Raw genomic sequence first — 18,640 nt, 5'->3', positions numbered from 1 at the left:
AGTAAGGACAAATCAAGTCTGAAATTTAAAAATTACAAACTTTAAAAAAAAGTATACTACAAGTTTTCATTTCCTGCTGTGCAGGAAAATTGCATTGGTCAGGTAGACAAAAGTGATTTCATTGTGTACAGAAAATGAATAAATGGTAAGTGTGTGGTAGGGTGCAGTAATCAGCCCAGGGTTCAGCTGTTGGAACATTGTGGTTTAGGAGGCTGGCTTTGAGACAGGTAGAGGGAGACTTGATTTTGACCCTCACTGAAGCGGATCCCTCTCCCCTTCACAATCGGAGGCCTCTTTCAGGGTGACCTGAATCTGGAGCCCTTCATCAGTGGCATCCTGGGTTCTTTCGAATGGCTCCTATACACAAACAAAGAACATTGAGTTACATTTGAATCGCACATGGTCTTACACATTACAGGCAGAAACCTAAGCTACAAAATGCAAGAGAAGTATTATAAATTACACACTGTTCACATATTTCCCTCCCCCACCCCCTATATTTTATATACATTTATTGTGACAGTCTGTAAAGAAAGACGGCAGATATTTCCAATAAGTATGTACATTTAAGTTGTTAACGGTTACTGTATGTTCTTACCTCATGTCTGCGGCCCAAACTTGGCACTGTTGCCCATTGTAGTGTCTCACTTCTGGTCCTGTTTGAAACAATAACTTCACATTTACACTTTACAAGCAGACCACCATATGTGAGAATGTTATTTACTGACTACAGCTCAGCGTTCAACTCCATAGTGCCCTCAAAGCTCATCACTAAGCTAAGGACCATGGGACTAAACACCTCCCTCTGCAACTGGATCCTGGACTTCCTGACGGGCCGCCTCCAGGTGGTAAGGGTAGGTAACAACACATCTGCCACGCTGATCCTCAACACGGGGGCCACTCAGGGGTGCATGCTCAGGCCCCTCCTGTACCCCCTGTTCACTCATGACTGGACAGCCAGGCACGACTCCAACACCATCATTAAGTTTGCTGATGACATAACAGTGGTAGGCCTGATCACCAACAACGATGAGACAGCCTATAGGGAAGAGGTCAGAGACCCGACCGTGTGGTGCAAGGACAACAACCTCTCCCTCAACATGATCAAGACAAAGGAGATGATCATGGACTACAGGTAAAAGAGGACCGAGCACGCCACCATTCTCATCGACGGGGCTGTAGTGGAGCAGGTTGAGTGCTTCAAGTTCCTTGGCGTCCACACCACCAACAAACTAACATGGTCCAAGAACACCAAGACAGTCATGAAGAGGCCACGGCAAAACCTATTCCCCCTTAGGAGACTGAAAAGATTTGGCATAGGTCCTCAGATCCTCAAAATGTTTTACAGCTGCACCATCGAGAGCATCCTGATGGGTTGCATCACTGCCTGGTATGGCAACTGCTCGGCCTCCGACCGCAAGGCACTACAGAGGGTAGTGCGTACGGCCCAGTACATCACCGGGGCCAAGCTTCCTGCCATCCAGTACCTCTATACCAGGCGGTGTCAGAGGAAGGCCCTAAAAATTGTAAAAGACTCCAGCCACCCTAGTCATAGACTGTTCTCTCTGCTACCGCACGGGAAGCTGTACCAGAGTCCAAGTCTAGGTCCAAGACGCTTCTAAACAGCTTCTACCCCCAAGCCATAAGACTCCTGAACAGCTAATCATATGGCAACCCGGACTATTTGCATTCCCCCCCACCCTCTCCTACGCTGCTACTACTCTCTGTTATTATCTATGCATAGCGACTTTAATAACTCTACCTACATGTACATATTACCTCAATTACCTCGACACCGGTGCCCCCGCACATTGACTCTGTACTGGTACCCCCTGTATATAGCCCCGCTATTGTTATTTACGGCTGCTCTTTAATTATTTGTTATTCTTATCTCTTACTTTAAAAAATATAGATTTTCTTAAAACTGCATTGTTGGTTAAGGGGGCATTTCACTGTAAGGTTGTATTCACCTGTTGTATTCGACGCGTGTGAGGAATAACATTTTATTTTATTTTATTTTGATGTGTGGTTGTATTGCATTTTCAAATTGGCAAATGAATCAAATCAAATTAAAATCACAACAAATGTAAGCTATTTAGAAACAACCAAACAGCTTGCAGCCTTTGGCTGGCTGTGGTTAGCTGGAAGGTGACAGGCCGAATTTGAGATAAGAGAAATTCCTTGCTATTGTCTTTCAAATTAACTTATGACTAGATGGCTTGTAATAGCTGTCCTCTGAGGGGAGGCTAAACGCCAGCGATGCAAATCACACATTGAACGGCAAACTCCACTCTCCTGCTTGTTTTTGTACCTTACAGTAATCACACATAACATAGCCGGCACTGCTATCACCCCATTGGGCATAGACGTCAGTTCAACATCTAGTTTTTATCAACTAACATGAATTCAATGTGAAATCAACAAAACAATTCACCATGTCATTTGATTTAGGTTAAAAGTTGGGTAAAAAAAAGACAAAATGCCCTTACATTGGTGACTTTTTGCAAATCCAATCAGTTTTCGGTAACACATTACTTGACACCCAGCGTCAAAACACGTTATGACATGGTCAGAGCCATGTCATAATATCTCATAACAGCTGACATAACTTGTCATAATATGGTCATAACACTGTCACAATACATATTTAGACCTATTGTGACATATATTGCAGTATTTTATGGCTGGTTATGACACCTACATAACGTAAGACTATCAAAATCCAGAAAACCTACCACGGTACATATTTTATAGCTGGGTATGACACCTACATAACATAAGACTGTCAAAACCCAGAAGACCTACCACTGTACTTTTTTATGGCTGTTATGACACTTACATAAGACTGTCAAAACCCACAAAACCAACCACGGTACTTATTTTATGGCTGGTTATGACACCTACATAAGACTGTCAAAACCCACAAAACCTCCCACACAATGCAAAACATTCCATTACACCATAAACATACTGTTGACAAGAAGGCTATGTTATATACAATATTCTGAAATTGACCATATTAAATTAGCATTGTAATTGTGCACAAATTGATGTCAGACATGCACCTCCCCCAATGCTCTGTTGCTGATGACTGGGATGAATGCAGGAGCAGATTTCAGGAGTAGGACAAGACACCCTCTATTTGACTGATGACTGACATAAGGGCATGTACGTGATAGGCCTATCTGGCTTATATGATTATGATGGTCATAATGCTTCTTGGCAGTGTCATAAAGTGTATTTTCTTAGTCCAAGTAAAGTGACACAGGACGGTCCTAATGCTTGTTGACAGTGTCATATTTTCTGCAAGTTATTTAAAATATGATGGAAAAAAATCAGGACTGTAAATAATTAATCACAGCAACGACAAAGGACTTAAGAAACAAACTTTCAAACGAAAGGAAACTTCTTGGCAGAGAAAAAAACACATTTGAATAAATGTGGGGTTTGACACTCTTATGTAGGTGTCATAACCAGCCATAAAATAATGCAATATATGTCACAGCAGGTGTAAATATATGGGTCATGACAGTGTTATGACCATATTATGACAGGTTATGACAAGTCATGTCAGCTGTTATGACATATTATAACATGGTTATGACCAGCGTCGTCCGGGGTTAGAGTTTGGCCAGTGTAGGCCATCATTGTACATAAGAATTTGTTCTTAACTGACTTGCCTCGTTAAATAAAGGTGAAATAAAATAAAAAGTCAAGTTTAAATGACGTGGTAATAACATTGATTCAACCAGTTTTTGCCGAGTGGTATCCTCTTTTACCACTTCCCAAACATTACACTTCTGGCACTCTTCTCTTTATTTTCAACTCTCCATTTCACAGCTCTTCTCTTATTGAAATAAACTCTGACATTGCCCTTTTTGCCTCAGTGGATCGACATTAACTTTTTCAGCCCAAGTTCCCAAAATCATTTGGCGATTGTCGTGTAATTGGCACGTGTACAGTTAGGTCCTAAAGCTTAGGCTTATGCACTTATGGCAGATAAACATAATGAAAAAAACCTCAATGTAACCTATAGATATGGATTGCACAAGAATGATACATATATGGATTTTTAATGCATTGTTTTATTTTTATTCAACCCACCTGCCACACACCCCCTTCATCCACACAATATTACATTACCCTAAACCCACCCGCCCCGGGTTATTAGTCAACCCGTCATCACTAGTGTGTGTGTGTGTGTGTGTGTGTGTGTGTGTGTGTGTGTGTGTGTGTGTGTGTGTGTGTGTGTGTGTGTGTGTGTGTGTGTGTGTGTGTGTGTGTGTGTGTGTGTGTGTGTGTGTGTGTGTGTGTGTCAGTCACCAGGTCTCAACAAAATTGAAAACTTATGGGAGATTCTGGAGTGTCGCCTGAGACAGCATTTTCCACCACCATCAACAAACACAAAATTATGGAATTTCTCATAGAAGAATGGTGTCGCATCCCTCCACTTGTAGAATCTAAGCCAAGACTCATTGAAGCTGTTCTGGCTTGTGGTGGCCCAAAGCCCTATTAAGACACTTATGGTTGTGTTTCCTTTATTTTGGCAGTTACCTGTACATGTTATTATGTTATATATCATGAGGTAACCTGGCTCTGGCAGCCAAATACTCAATCTAAAGGTGTCACGATCGTCTTCCTGTGAGAGAGTGGACCAAGGCGCAGCGTGTGAAAAATACATCTTCTTTATTCAGAGGAGAGAGAAAACACAAAACAAACACTATACGTAAACTGAAAACAAAACAACAAAACGACCGTGAAGCTACAAACGTTAGTGCACAGACAAGAAACAAACGTTCAACATAGACAATTACCCACAGACAGCTAAAGCCTATGGCTGCCTTAAATATGTCTCCCAATCAGAGACAACAATAACCAGCTGTCTCTGATTGAGAACCAATTCAGGCAACCATAGACTTTCCTAGACACCTACACTGAACACTAACACATCTACTCTATTTAACCCCCTAAACCATACAACACCCTAGACCAGGGGTGTCAAACTCATTCCACGGAGGGCCTAGTGTCTGCAGGTTTTTGGTTTTTCCTTTCAATAAAGCCCTAGACAACCAGGTGTGGGGAGTTCCTAACTAATTAGTGATGTTAATTCATCAATCAAGTACAACGGAGGAGCGAAAACCCGCAGACACTCGGCCCCCCGTGGAATGAGTTTGACACCTGTGCCCTAGACAATACAAAAACACACAAACTTCCCCATGTCACACCCTGACCTAACTAAAATAACAATGAAAACAAAGATAACTAAGGCCAGGGTGTGACAAAAGGTGAATCGATCACTGAGCTTATAAATGAACTGGAGACAGTGTCCAAGGTGGATGCCCGTTATTTTCAACATAATCTATTCCCGTTCGCATACGCCGTTTTGTAGACATTGGCATCTTTCTAGATCCGGTTTTAGAGAGCCCATAACGCCTGTGCACTCAGTGCGCACTGGAGCCCTGCTCAAGGAGCGACGATGCCATCCAGAAACATGACAGACAGTGGATTAATATAAGGTGGATTTACTTCTGGCTGACTCAGAAGAGCTAAGTAGCATTAAGTACCATTGCTTATATGCAAATTAAAATACAGAGGATGTCAGGAGTGTGTTGAAGGCTATTGGTTGCAATTCTCCAGAGAATCTATTGGAGCTTGTCGGTTTGACCTCCTTTTGACAGCAAAACACAAGCCAATCACCACAGAACGAGGGGCATTCCCAAAGTACGGGTGTTCTGAGACGCTAGATAGCTAATTAGAGGTGGTCGCTAGAAATATGGCTGTGTGGGAATCGTGTTGAAAAGATGTGTAGTAATTTTACCTTTCGTATTTATAAAATACTTTTCTCAAGGATATATGTTCCAAAGGTTTCCAAAACAGTATCGCAAGCAAGGATTCTTAAAGTGTAGACAGAGCGTCGGGACTGTTGTACACATTTGCTGCGCTGTCGTCAGCGCTTCAACTGAGAACGAACGAGCACTAGACGGCACCTAGTTTCTAAACTCGCTAATTCTCCCACTCATAGACAAAAACATTTGTGCCTGAATATGACTTGTGAAGTAGAGCTGGGCGATATGGACTAAAAGTGAATTGTAAAAAATCTATAAAAACAATGTATTTGTTATTTTTTTGTAATGCACAGATACATTACATAAGTGGTAGGGCGCTAGACAATTTTTCACCCAGTTCCAAGTAAGAAAACTGAAATGGTGACCTATGAACCGCTAGAGTTGAAGTCCGCACCCCCGTGCGGAAACCTAATTAGTATAATACAAAAATTCCATCAAAATCTGTCGGTTTGAATTGCGACTGAACAAATATAGCAACTTCTCCTTCTTATGGCTGCAATCCCGGTAACGGGATGATATGACAACAGCCAGTGAAAGTGCAGGGCGCCAAATTCAAAACAACAGAAATCTCATAATTAAAATTCCTCAGACATACATGTGTCTTATACCATTTTAAAGGTAATCTTGTTGTTAATCCCACCAAAGTGTCTGATTTCAAATATCCTTTTCAGCGAAAGCACTACAAACGATTATGTTAGGTCACACCAAACCACAATAAGCACAGCCATTTTTCCAGCGAAAGATAGCAGTCACAAAAAGCAGAAATATAGCTAAAATTAATCACTAACCTTTGATGATCTTCATCAGATGACACTCATAGGACTTCATGTTACACAATACATGCATGTTTTGTTTGATAAAGTTCATATTTATATAAAAAACAGAGTTTACATTGGCGCGTTACATTCACTAGTTCCAAAAACATCAATTGATAGTGCATAGCCACATTGTTTCAACAGAAATACACATCATAAATGTAGATGATAATACAAGTTATCCTCTTTGGGCTGCAGGGGCAGTATTGAGTAGCCTGGATAAAAGGTGCCCATTTCAAACGGCCTCGTACTCAATTCTTGCTCGTACAATATGCATATTATTATTACTATTGGATAGAAAACACTCTCTATTTTCTAAAACCATTTGAATTATATCTTTGAGTAAAACAGAACTCATTTTGCAGCAAACTTCCTGACAGGAAGGGGAAAATCTGAAATCGATGCTCTGTTCTAGGGCCTGCCTATAAATGTGCTTGATATTTATTAGTATACATGCACTTCATACGCCTTCCACTAGATGTCGACAGGCAGTGAGAGAAGAAATTGAGTGTATAAATTGATCTGGGCTCGAATAAATGCTCTTTGTATGACGTGTCACCAGTTTCCTGTTTTCTGGAGAGCGCGTGAAGGGACCTGGATTTGCCTTCTGATAAGCTGTCGTTAAAAATCGGACATGTTGGCTGGATTCACAAGATGTTTATCTTTCAAATGCTGTATTGGACTTGTTAATGTGTGAAAGTTAAATATTTCAAAAAAATATATTTTGAATTTTGCGCCCTGCACTTGAAGTGGCTGTTGTCATATTGTGCCCGGCTTCGGGCTTGCAGCCATAAGAAGTTAACGCGTTTGGTAAACAATTCCAAAGTCACAAAGCGCGTTCACTAAAACGTGACGAAATGTCCAAAAGTTCCGTAACAGTCAGTAGAAACATGTCAAACGATGTATTGAATCAATCTTTAGAATATTGTTAACATACATCTTGAATAACGTTCCAACCGGAGAATTACATTGACTTCAGATGAGCGATGGAACGGAGCTGCCTCTCACGTGAACGCGTGTGGTCAAAGCATGGTCACCTCATGGCAGTGGTTACTCATTCCTGTCTCCTCCGGCCCCCTTCACAGTAGAGTCATCAGACAAAGTTCTATTGACTGTTGACATCTAGTGGAAGCCGTAGGAAGTGAAAACTCATCCATATCTCGCTGTAATTTCAATGGGAGTTTGGTTGAAAATCTACCAGCCTCAGAAAAAATCCAAACAGGAAGTGGAACTTCTCAGGTTTTTGCCTGTCATATGAGTTCTGTTATACTCACAGACATAATTCAAACAGTTTTAGAAACTTCAGAGTGTTTTCTATCCAATACTAATAATAATACTAATAGTATGCATATATTCGCAACTATGACTGAGGAGCAGGCCGTTTACTATGGGCACCTCTGTGCACCTTTCATCCAAGCTACTCAATACTGCCCCTGCAGCCATAAGAAGTTAAAAATGGCCTATGTGGCATCGATATGAGTCAGAAACATTTACTCTGATGTCAAAATTGACTACGAAGTGTAAATAGTGTAAATAATAATTTGATTATAAAGTCAGTCGTCCAAAACTGAGATTTGCAAGATAATTAGAAACAAATTGTATGTCACAGAATGAAGGGTACCATAACAGTTTTCCTTGGGTTGGGTTTATTTCAATCCTGCCCACAGCTGGCAGCACCCAAGTAATCATACATTTGCAGCGCAGCTGCATGGGACCTGATCATAATGCCCATGGTCAATTTGGTTTGACATTCGATAACCCTATGGGGCTAGTTAGGGACCATCAGTAAATTACACAATGTACATGGGACAATATTTTGTAAATGCCAATAGCTCCAAATTTCAATGACTTAAAAACCTCAAACCAACTATAAATTGAAGAAATTCAGATATACAAATATTGAAACATTTAATGAGACAACTAAAAGGTGTGCAACATGAAAATATTGTCACATTTACATTGTGTCATTTATTGACGTCCCTAACTAGCCCCACAGTTGGGCTATCCAAAGTCAAACCAACTTAGCCACGGGCCGGCTGAAGTTAATTGGCAAAAGAAGTTGGCTAACTTTTTAGTTAGTCCAGGCTACTTCCAAACACAGAACCTGGTTAGACTGTTTCAAGTTATCTAGAAAGCTGAGTGGCTGTAACTGTGCACTGTTTTAGCAGAGTGAAAGTACAAACGCTTCCCACTTTCGAACACACACACAAGATACCCACATCAAAGCATGCTTCCGAGACCCAAATCTCATTCTCTGTTGCATTTCCTGATTAGGAGTATTGAAACCGAAGCTAAATCAGGAAGTGCAGCCCCCTTTAAGCTAGAGACTTTTTTGCATGAGGTGCATCTCAATACACTGCATCCGCCGGTGTCAGGAGACCAGGAGACATCCTGAAAATCGGTCTTCTCATGAAAAAGTATGAAGAGTCTGAACGGTTTGGGCTTGAAACTACTATGACCCCGCTATGGAAAGCTAACTCACACAAACATGTACATGTTGGTTGTTTTGCTCTACGAAGCCCACAAGCTTCACAAGACTCGTCTGAATGTAACCTGGCACCGGGCCGGAAAATGTATGGAAGTTAATAGGGCCTTACCACGTCAAAGGTATATGGGTCATTCCAAGGAAAACATATATCTTTTTAGATACAAACATTTTTGGCTAAAGTTTACACATTCCTGACTCAATGCAATTCATAGGAAACACACATAGTTACTTACTTAAATTTAGGGTATACAATACAATTGCAATGTAAAAGGTATTTCTGAGACTCGCACAAATACGTACATGTCAGTTGTTTTGCACTATGATGCCCACAAGTTTCACAAGACTGGTCTGAAGGTAACCCGGTACCGGACTAATAAATACAGTGCATCAGGAAAGTGTTCAGACCCATTCACTTTTTCCACATTTTGTTACATTACAGCCTTATTCTAAAATGGATTACATTGTTTTGTTCCCTCGTCAATCTACACACAATACCCCATAATGACAAAGCAAAAACAGACTTTTAGAAATTGTAGCAAATAAATATAAAAATTAAAAACGAAATATCACATTTATTTAAGTATTCAGACTCTTTACTCAGTACTTTGTTGAAAAACCTTTGGCAGTGATTACAGCCTCGAGTCTTCTTGGGTATGACGCTACAAGCTTGGCACACCTGTATTTGGGGAGTTTCTTCCATTCTTCTCTGCAGATCCTCTCAAGCTCTGTCCAGTTGGATGAGGAGCGTCGCTGCACAGCTATTTTCAGGTCTCTCCAGAGATGTTCAATCAGGTTCAAGTCCGGGCTCTGGCTGGGCTACTCAAGGACATTCAGAAACTTGTCCCGAAGCCACTCCTGCATTGTCTTGGCTGTGTGCTTCGGGTGGTTGTCCTGTTGAAGGTGAACCTTCGCCCCAATCTGAGGTCCTGTGCTTTCTGGAGAAGGTTTCCATCAAGGAACTCTCTGTACTTTTCTCTGTTCATCTTTGCCTCGATCCTGACGAGATTCCCAGCCCCTGCCGCTGAAAAACATCCCCTCAGAATGATGCTGTCACCACCATGCTTCACCGTAGGGCTGGTGCAAGGTTTCATCCAGACGCGATGCTTGGCATTCAGGCCAAAGAGTGAGAATCTTGTTTGTCATGGTCTCAGAGTCTTTGCTGCCTTTAGGCAACCTCCAAGCGAGCTGTCATGTGCCTTTTACTGAGGAGTGGCTTCTGTCTGGCCACTCTACCATAAAGGCCTGTTTGGTGGAGTGCTGCAGAGATGGTTGTTCTTCTGGAATGTTCTGCCATCACCACAGAGGAACTCCAGAGCTCTGTCAGAGTGACCATTGGGTTCTTGGTCGGCCCTTCTCCCCCGATTGCTCAGTTTAGCTGGACGGCCAGCTTTAGTAAGAGTCTTGGTGGTTCCAAACTGCTTCCATTTAAGAATGATGGAGGCCACTGTGTTTTTGGGGACCTTCAATGTTGCAGACATTTTTTGGAACCCTTCCCCAGATCTGTGCCTCGACACAATCCTGTCTCGGAGCTCTGCGGACAATTCCTTCAACCTCATGGCTTGGTTTCCATTGTGGGACCTTATATAGACAGGTGTGTGCCTTTCCAAATCAGGTCCAATCAATTGAATTTACCACAGGTGGACTCCAATCAAGCTGTAGAAACATATCAAGGATGATAACAGGATGCATCTGAGCTCAATTTCGAGTCTCATAGCAAATGGTCTGACTTACGTGAATAAGGTATTTACTTACGTAAATAAGGTATTTATGTTGTAAAGTTTCCATACATTTGCAAACATTTCTAATAACCTGTTGTCGCTTTGTCATTATGGGGTACTGTGTGTAGATTGCTGAGGATTTTTATTTTATTTCATCCATTTTAGAATAAGGCTGTAACGTAACAAAATGTGGAAAAAGTCAAGGGGTCTGAATACTTTCTGAAGGCACAGCACATACAGTACTATGGACTGTCGTTTCTCTTTGCTTATTTGAGCTGTTCTTGCCATAATATGGACTTGGTCTTTTACCAAAATAGGGCTATCTTCTGTATACCAGCTCTACCTTGTCACAACACAACTGATTGGCTCAAACGCACTAAGGAAAGAAATTCCACAGATTAACTTTTAACAAGGCAAATCTGTTAATTGAAATGCATTCCAGGTGACTACCTCATGAAGCTGGTTGAAAGAATGCCAAGAGTGTGCAAAGCTGTCATCAAGGCAAAGGGTGGCAACTTTGAAGAAGAGAAGAGAGAAACTTGTCCCGAAGCCACTCCTGCATATAAAATATATTTTTCATTTGTTTTTTGGTTACTGATTCCATATGTGTTATTTCATAGTTTTGATGTTTTCACTATTATTCTAAAATGTAGAAAATGGTACAAATAAAGAAAAACCCTTGAATGAGTAGGCGTGTCCAAGTTAAATTGCATTTTATTTTCAAGTCAGTCTACCTGTTTAAGTTCAACACCTTGTACTTGTTCTTTCACAAAAGTTCTATTGAAATCTATTGAATTGTTTCTATTGAAAAGTTCTATTATAACTCCACTATAGGGAGTTTCTGCAAAGGAATTTGTGGTTGCCTTACAGAACAATTAAAGAGATCTTGCCACACCATCTAGTGTGTCTTATGTTATTGTTTGGTGTACATACAGGGAGAAGGAGTACAATTGTACACTGAAAAAGACTCAGTCATTGTCCTTAATATATTATGGGCCTACCCTACCTCATATTACAGTCAGAACCTATAGGTTTGTAGCTTCAAGGCATATTCACAGTCAGAAAATGTCAGTTACGAGCTCGGCTGTGCTTGTCATTGGCTCAACCAATGTGTAACAGTTAATACATCTGTAATAAACAATACATCCAAAATGAACAGATATTCAAATTAAACTATTTTATAAACCATTTTGAATAAAGGGTTTTAGAAGATCTTTATTAACATAGATAATTAGAAGAACTGAAATACATATGGAAGGGACTTGAAAATTGCACCCAAAACAGAGTTTAGGCAAGCTAGAAAACATTGATGATGAACTAATGCTCCTCACAGAGTAAATCAATAGTATAAAGTGGCATCCTCTCATCCCCTTTCTCTCTTCCACAGATCGGATCTGCTCAAATGCTATGCTCGCTTCTTTCTGGTGTTTTGAGGAGTAGGCAAGGAGAGAGTATGCAAGGAATGTAGGGACTTTTGAGATTCACAGCATTCCACCCACTTAGCAGAGCTGTGGTTCTGCATGTTATAAGCCATAAATTCCAATAGAGGGCGCCTTTGTCAGACATTGCTCACATGCAAAGAAAAACCCACCAATATAATCTATTTTCTAGCCAGAAGTCTTGGCACATCCGAGAGTATATAGATTGAATGTGGACATGTCTTGAGAGAGAGAGATTCAAATGGACTTGTTCTTGTCTGTTTGACATTACCTGCCTTTATGGGTCGATACATGTGTGAAAAGGGACAGTGTAGCAGGATTGCTACAAAGTGCTAGATCAGTGAAAACTGAGGCGACCTGTATCACATCCCCTCCTCCCACATTAACTTTGGTCAGAAGACACTGTTACACACTGTTCTTTCCCTCCTTGCATACAGAGAACACATCAATATAATACATCAGCATCCTTTCTATTCAAGCCATGTCTGTCTGTGTAGAAATACAAAATGACAATAATAATAAGTAGACAACCGGCAGGTGGTTCAGAGATGTTCTGGTTCTGTTTGAAACAGTAAGATCCTGTATCTTCTTCAATGTAGGAGGTATTCATACACAACAGCTTGTGCAATTTGCATATTCATCATCTTTACTCTTTACTTTCAAGACAACAGATGGGAAACTGATGTATGGACAAACCTTAAAATACCGTGGCAATATTTGAGTTAGACTTTGTCTGTGTGGATGCATGTGCAGAGTATTTTGTTTCCGACATAATGTTCAGTTATAGTTCAAATCTATATTTGTAAGCAACTCTAATGCTTATTCCATTAGAAAATCTCCAAGCTCTGTCATTAAAACTATCCAATTAATGTATAGCCTACTTATATCAGCAGAAGAAGCTTGCTGATATAAATTTGCTTAGTTAGCAAATCTTCAATAATTGAGTCCACAACAGAGGCAAATCAAAGGAAACAAGCCATAGATGTTAAAGTGATGTGATGATAACGCATTATGTTGTCACAATCTAATCCTATCCTTATGATTACATTATGAGATGAATGAGGGCAATGCTGTGAATGCTGCTGTAGGGTTTACTTACACCAATAGTCATAAAATAACATTTGGACTATTGAAATTAGAGATGTTTTTTATTATTATACAGTAGACCTAGCCTAAGCTATGATTTATAGCCTATAGTAAAAAGTGACTTTTGATCAAATATCTGGGGTGAGAAATGTCTGCTTATCCTGTCATTTGGTGTATCTACAGCCTACAGGACATGTACCAGTAACTTGTGATGATGTAGGTTATTGGCTACTGTCAGTTATCACACATGCGCTGCTCCTGTTGCACCCGTAGCCTATGATGATGTGCGACTGTCATTCATTCGGCTTGAAAGGAGTTGCGCGTTCCAGAATATACCCTAGCTGACAGGGGGGGGAGTTCCCTTGGTGAACATCAGTCACCACTGCAGAAGAAGAAATCACATTCACACATTATAACAGTAAATATAATCTATTTAAATGCCCTTGTGTCCTGCCTGGCATTGACGTGAGAGCATTGTACCCTACTGATGTGAACGTAGATGTGGGCTATTTGTAGAGGATCCCTATATCACCTATAGATGGAATTGAACCCCATTCGTAAACGGAGACCGAATCCATCTCTATTGAATCCTTAAGGACGATGTGAAAAGTGCACTTCTTACATTATTTATTGACATAGAAGTAATGTAACTGTGCATCAGATCAGGTTTTGTACAATACCATTGATCATGACTCAATCATCAATATACAAGAATAGAGGAATTAGAACCGGTATAGACTAATTTCCCCCTACAAAGGATGTCCTCTAATGCATTGTCTGTTATTCTGGGAGAAAATGTATTGATGAGGGGAGACAGTTACTTTCTTAGTTGTTGCCATCAAACTGTAGCTTATTTTTTACTGAAGTTGGCAGAGGTGACCGAAATTTCCCTCAATCTTCTTTACTAAAGTTGGCTGAGGTGACCAAGATTCCCCTGAATTTCGGATGTCCCTGACCAATTCAAGCCTCTTTCTGCTGAACGAGGTTAGTTAGTTATTTTCTTATGGGGCTTTTTTAGGTGATTTGTTACGATGGGACGAAGGGAGGTAGCATCTACAAAATGATTATACATTTTATACATTTATGACAAAAAGGAGTGCAGCAGTAAATCTGAAATTGCAGGTCCGTCTGTCATGCAATCCCAGAAAAAGTTTTGGGTATAATGTCATGGGGGAGACTTGATTTGTGCAGTTAAGCCTGCATAGGCATCGTTATGGGAGTGTTGTTTCTTTATCATCACAGTGCATTTGATAATAGACTAGTGACCATGCATGCAGGGTCATGCCTAATGTACAAGGAGTACTCATGGCTGAACATTTTCACATAATAAAGTGCATTTTCTCTCATGCGTTAAACATAAACAAAGTGTTTATAGTTTGGTTATGGTTTGGAGGTTACCCAAACAGAAACATATGAAAAACAGTTTATATCCATTCATCTATTTGGAGAACAGCAGAGACAAGCAAAAATGACCCAGCCCTTATCACCTTGGCCGCTGTAGCTTCATTCACTTCAGTTGAGCTACAAAAACATAGCCTATTAGCTATACAATTACACATTAACTCACATTAACTCAGCACCGGGATTTAAAAAATATAATTTAATACATACAGAGGGATCTGTTAGGAAATAAGTTTGCTTTCCAGATAGTTTTGTTGTTGCGGTTTTACAGGTAATTTCCTGCAATTATACACATTTTGCCATGGGGTTGGGAGAAATGTTTGCAGTTTTAAAGCAAATTTCCTGCATTTCTACACCTTTTGCCATGACTTATGCATATTAATATAATATCTGAGTGAGAGTGACTAACAAAGTCAATGGGCGTCCCCTGGAGGTCAGGGCCCCTGGGCACATGCCCTGCGTGCCCGGTTGATAATTCAACCATGATTATTACAAGTTTATATAGCTGGCTCGACTGGCTAGGCCAATTTACTAATCTAGTATTGCTTATTCATACTATGTAATGTATTTTCAGTGAATTTAGTGAAAAGAAATTCAGCTGTTCAGATAAATTAGCCATTGAAGTTGCTTGCATTTCCCCCCATAAATTAGTGTAAAAGTACCAGGTGTTGCCCACTAGAAGACGCTGTTCCTGCTGTTACTAACACATTTGATTCATTTTGCTGGTCTCTTGTGTTTATTAAATGGACCCTTTTTCAACTTTGGGTAGAAAACCAATAGCTTTTGCTCATGATAAAAATAAATGGTGTGGTCATCCTTACAATTCGAGCCAGCCCTCCATGAAAAAAGCATTTCAAACACACCTAAAGTGTCCTTTTCTTAAGCTTAATCTGTGTCCAGGAAACGGGCCCTGTGTTTGTAGTTTATTCCCTTCAATAAAGGTTTGTATTAGTTAGACCATTCCTTGTGAACAAGCAAACCATTAGGCTACAGCAGTTCTAATGGTTTCAATGTTATGGTTTCTAAGGGTCTTCAACTGTAAAAGTCCCGAATACACATTGTATAGCGTTTTGCAGGGCTGGGCGGTAAATCGCATTTTACTATATACCGGTATTGATGCACAGACCGGTTTGGATTTTTACTTAACCTTACATAATGGTATTTCAATGTTAGGTTTGTTAAATGTAATATAAATGTAATAACTGCGTGATGAAACTCCCCAAAATATAGCAATCGTCAGTTCTTACTGCCAGTAAGAGACTGTTAACAGTTGACAAATGCTAATTTGCTGACAAGAGTGTACACATGAATAGCAAGGTTTTTTATAACTAAACCTATCTGCATGAATAGTGCCTGGGAGGCAGTGAGGGTGCCAAAAGCACCCCAGAAATCAGCACAATGCCCCTTGTGGCGAAAGTAAGAACTGCCATTGAATCCATTGAAAATACATGGTAATAGAATAATTATTCTGATAGAGGAAAAGTGACTTCACAAAATAGAGGCATACAAAGACAAAACAAATGTTTTACAGTGTGGAAATTATAACAAATGAGTGAAGGAAATACAGAAATGGATGAAAATTGTGAAAAATATGTAACTGTATAAAACTACTCATGAAGCATATCTAGAACCTTTATTATTCAAAACACATAAAATACTGTCAAATACCATCATACCGTCAAAAATTATAAAAATGTTGTGATAAAATATTTTGTCCATATCACCCAGCCCAAGTGTTTTTTTCTAATGGCAATGGTATTGGGTTGGGTTTAGTGGTAAATGTCACTAATCAAACAACCTATGTAGATGTTTTCTAATCATTTTATTGAAAAACATACGACTGCTATGTTTGTAATTGTGTTATTGTATTTTGGTTGTCACAGCATTTTAGTCACTAGCCCAATTTTCTCCATCACATTTTTGGGCTTGTCGTCAAAAGTCTTCATGAGATTTGTACCATAGGGATAGCCCTCTCAGAGAGCTACCATTTGTTGGACTACTCGAGAAGAGTTGGGTTAAAGAATGAGGTTGCTAAGAGAAGGACACACTTAATTGCTTTCATAGGATCCCCATTAGCTCTTTTGAAAGCAGCAGCTACTTTTCCTGGGGTCCACACAAAACATGAAATATGACATCACACAGAACATTAATGAACAAGAACAGCTCAAGGACAGAACTACATACATTTTAAAATGGCACACATAGCCAACATCAGTGTTGTGTTCAAGACCAAGACATGAGCAAATTGAGTCAGACTCAAGACCAAGACTGGGGGGGGGGGGTGAGACCGAGTCAAGACCGAGACCAGAAACATGCAAGTCCAATTCAAGACCATGATTGTAATTTTATCAAATCACTACCCTCATAAGAGTTCAAAATGTCCAGTATTTCTGTGTTCATATTTCAGAACAACATATGGATTCTTTAGACATTCAGAATAGTGAAAAATGCACGCTGAGTGAAAATAGCCACTCTACAAATGATCACTAACCAAACACAGTGGGGAACAATGGGCCTTCTAGGATTTATGAAATTATTATAATAATATTATTGTACTTTTTTTTACCCACTATTTCTCCCCAATTTCAATATTATTATTTTCAATGATGTTCTCATTTAATCTCTTCAGTTTATGTTGGAAAGGAAAGGGTTAAAACTGAAGAGGAAAAAAATATCCAATCAGGATTTTTCTTTCCTGGTATCTGGGGAGATAAGTCTAGCTAGCTAAATCAGCTATAGGCTAGCCCATCAGAAGCTAATAAAGGCATCTGCCATTCAACTGTATTATGAAAAAAATTATGAGTGACAGTGGAATCAACCAATCACATTTTAACTTAATAGGTGGGACTTTTTTTACAAAAACTTATGGAAACTTCTTCTTGAAGGCCAACAGGTCACTGCGCAATAGCGAGCAGTAGTTTTCCTTTGGTCTAGCTAGATAGTTTTTGTTGTTGGCTAGTTTGCAGCAACTACAGCAGGTGTTATCAAAGAAGATGTTAATTTGTTAGCTTCTCCCTTTTCAAGAATAACTTTCAACCAAAGTTTTCATAAATTCTTAGAATGTTTGGGAATTGCATATACCAAGGCATTTCTGAAAATTCTATAGCAATATAGAGTGGGAAAGGTGTCACTCCTGCTCCCTCCCTCGACGTCGCCGGTTTACTAACCACCAGTCCTGGCAACCCATATTGCGCACACTTGGCAACCATCATTGCACACCCCATCGTTAAGCACACCTGGATTTCATCACCATCCTGATTACTCTCCCTTCATATAGCCCTCAGTCATCAGGAAGTATTGGTTCTGTTTACATGTCCAGACGCTTCTCTTGTTTTGTAACGTTCTATGTTCGTTATTATTAAACTCACCATCTGCTCCTGCTTCCTGACTCCCTACATAGTTGTTACAGAATACTGCCTCAGAAATTATGGAAGCAGCAGATGATTACACCATCTTCCAGACGGTCGAGGAACAGGGTCATCTACCCAACCAACACCACGACCATCTGGCTCTACTGGGTACCACCATGAATGAGGCCCTTTTTGTTCTCCACCGCCTCGACACCACCGGCGAGGTTCTCCATACCTCTGACGAAGGGCCTCCACCACGGGTCGTCCCCCAGCTTACCCAGCCGTCCGCCCAGGTCTGCGATGCCCGACTTTCTCTTCCGGAGAAGTATGATGGTACTCCATCAAAATTCCATGGCTTCCTACTCCAATGCTCCCACTATTTTGCCTATCAGGTGAGAGCCCCCACCCCCGAGCGGTTGAAGTTTGCCACGGTCATTTCCCTGCTGACTGGACGGACGTTGGAGTGGGTTCCTATGAGAAGTTCATGGCTCTGTTCA

Source organism: Salvelinus fontinalis, chromosome 8, assembly GCF_029448725.1.
Source record: "Salvelinus fontinalis isolate EN_2023a chromosome 8, ASM2944872v1, whole genome shotgun sequence".
Lineage (NCBI taxonomy): Eukaryota > Metazoa > Chordata > Actinopteri > Salmoniformes > Salmonidae > Salvelinus > Salvelinus fontinalis.
This window is presented reverse-complemented; position numbering follows the sequence as displayed.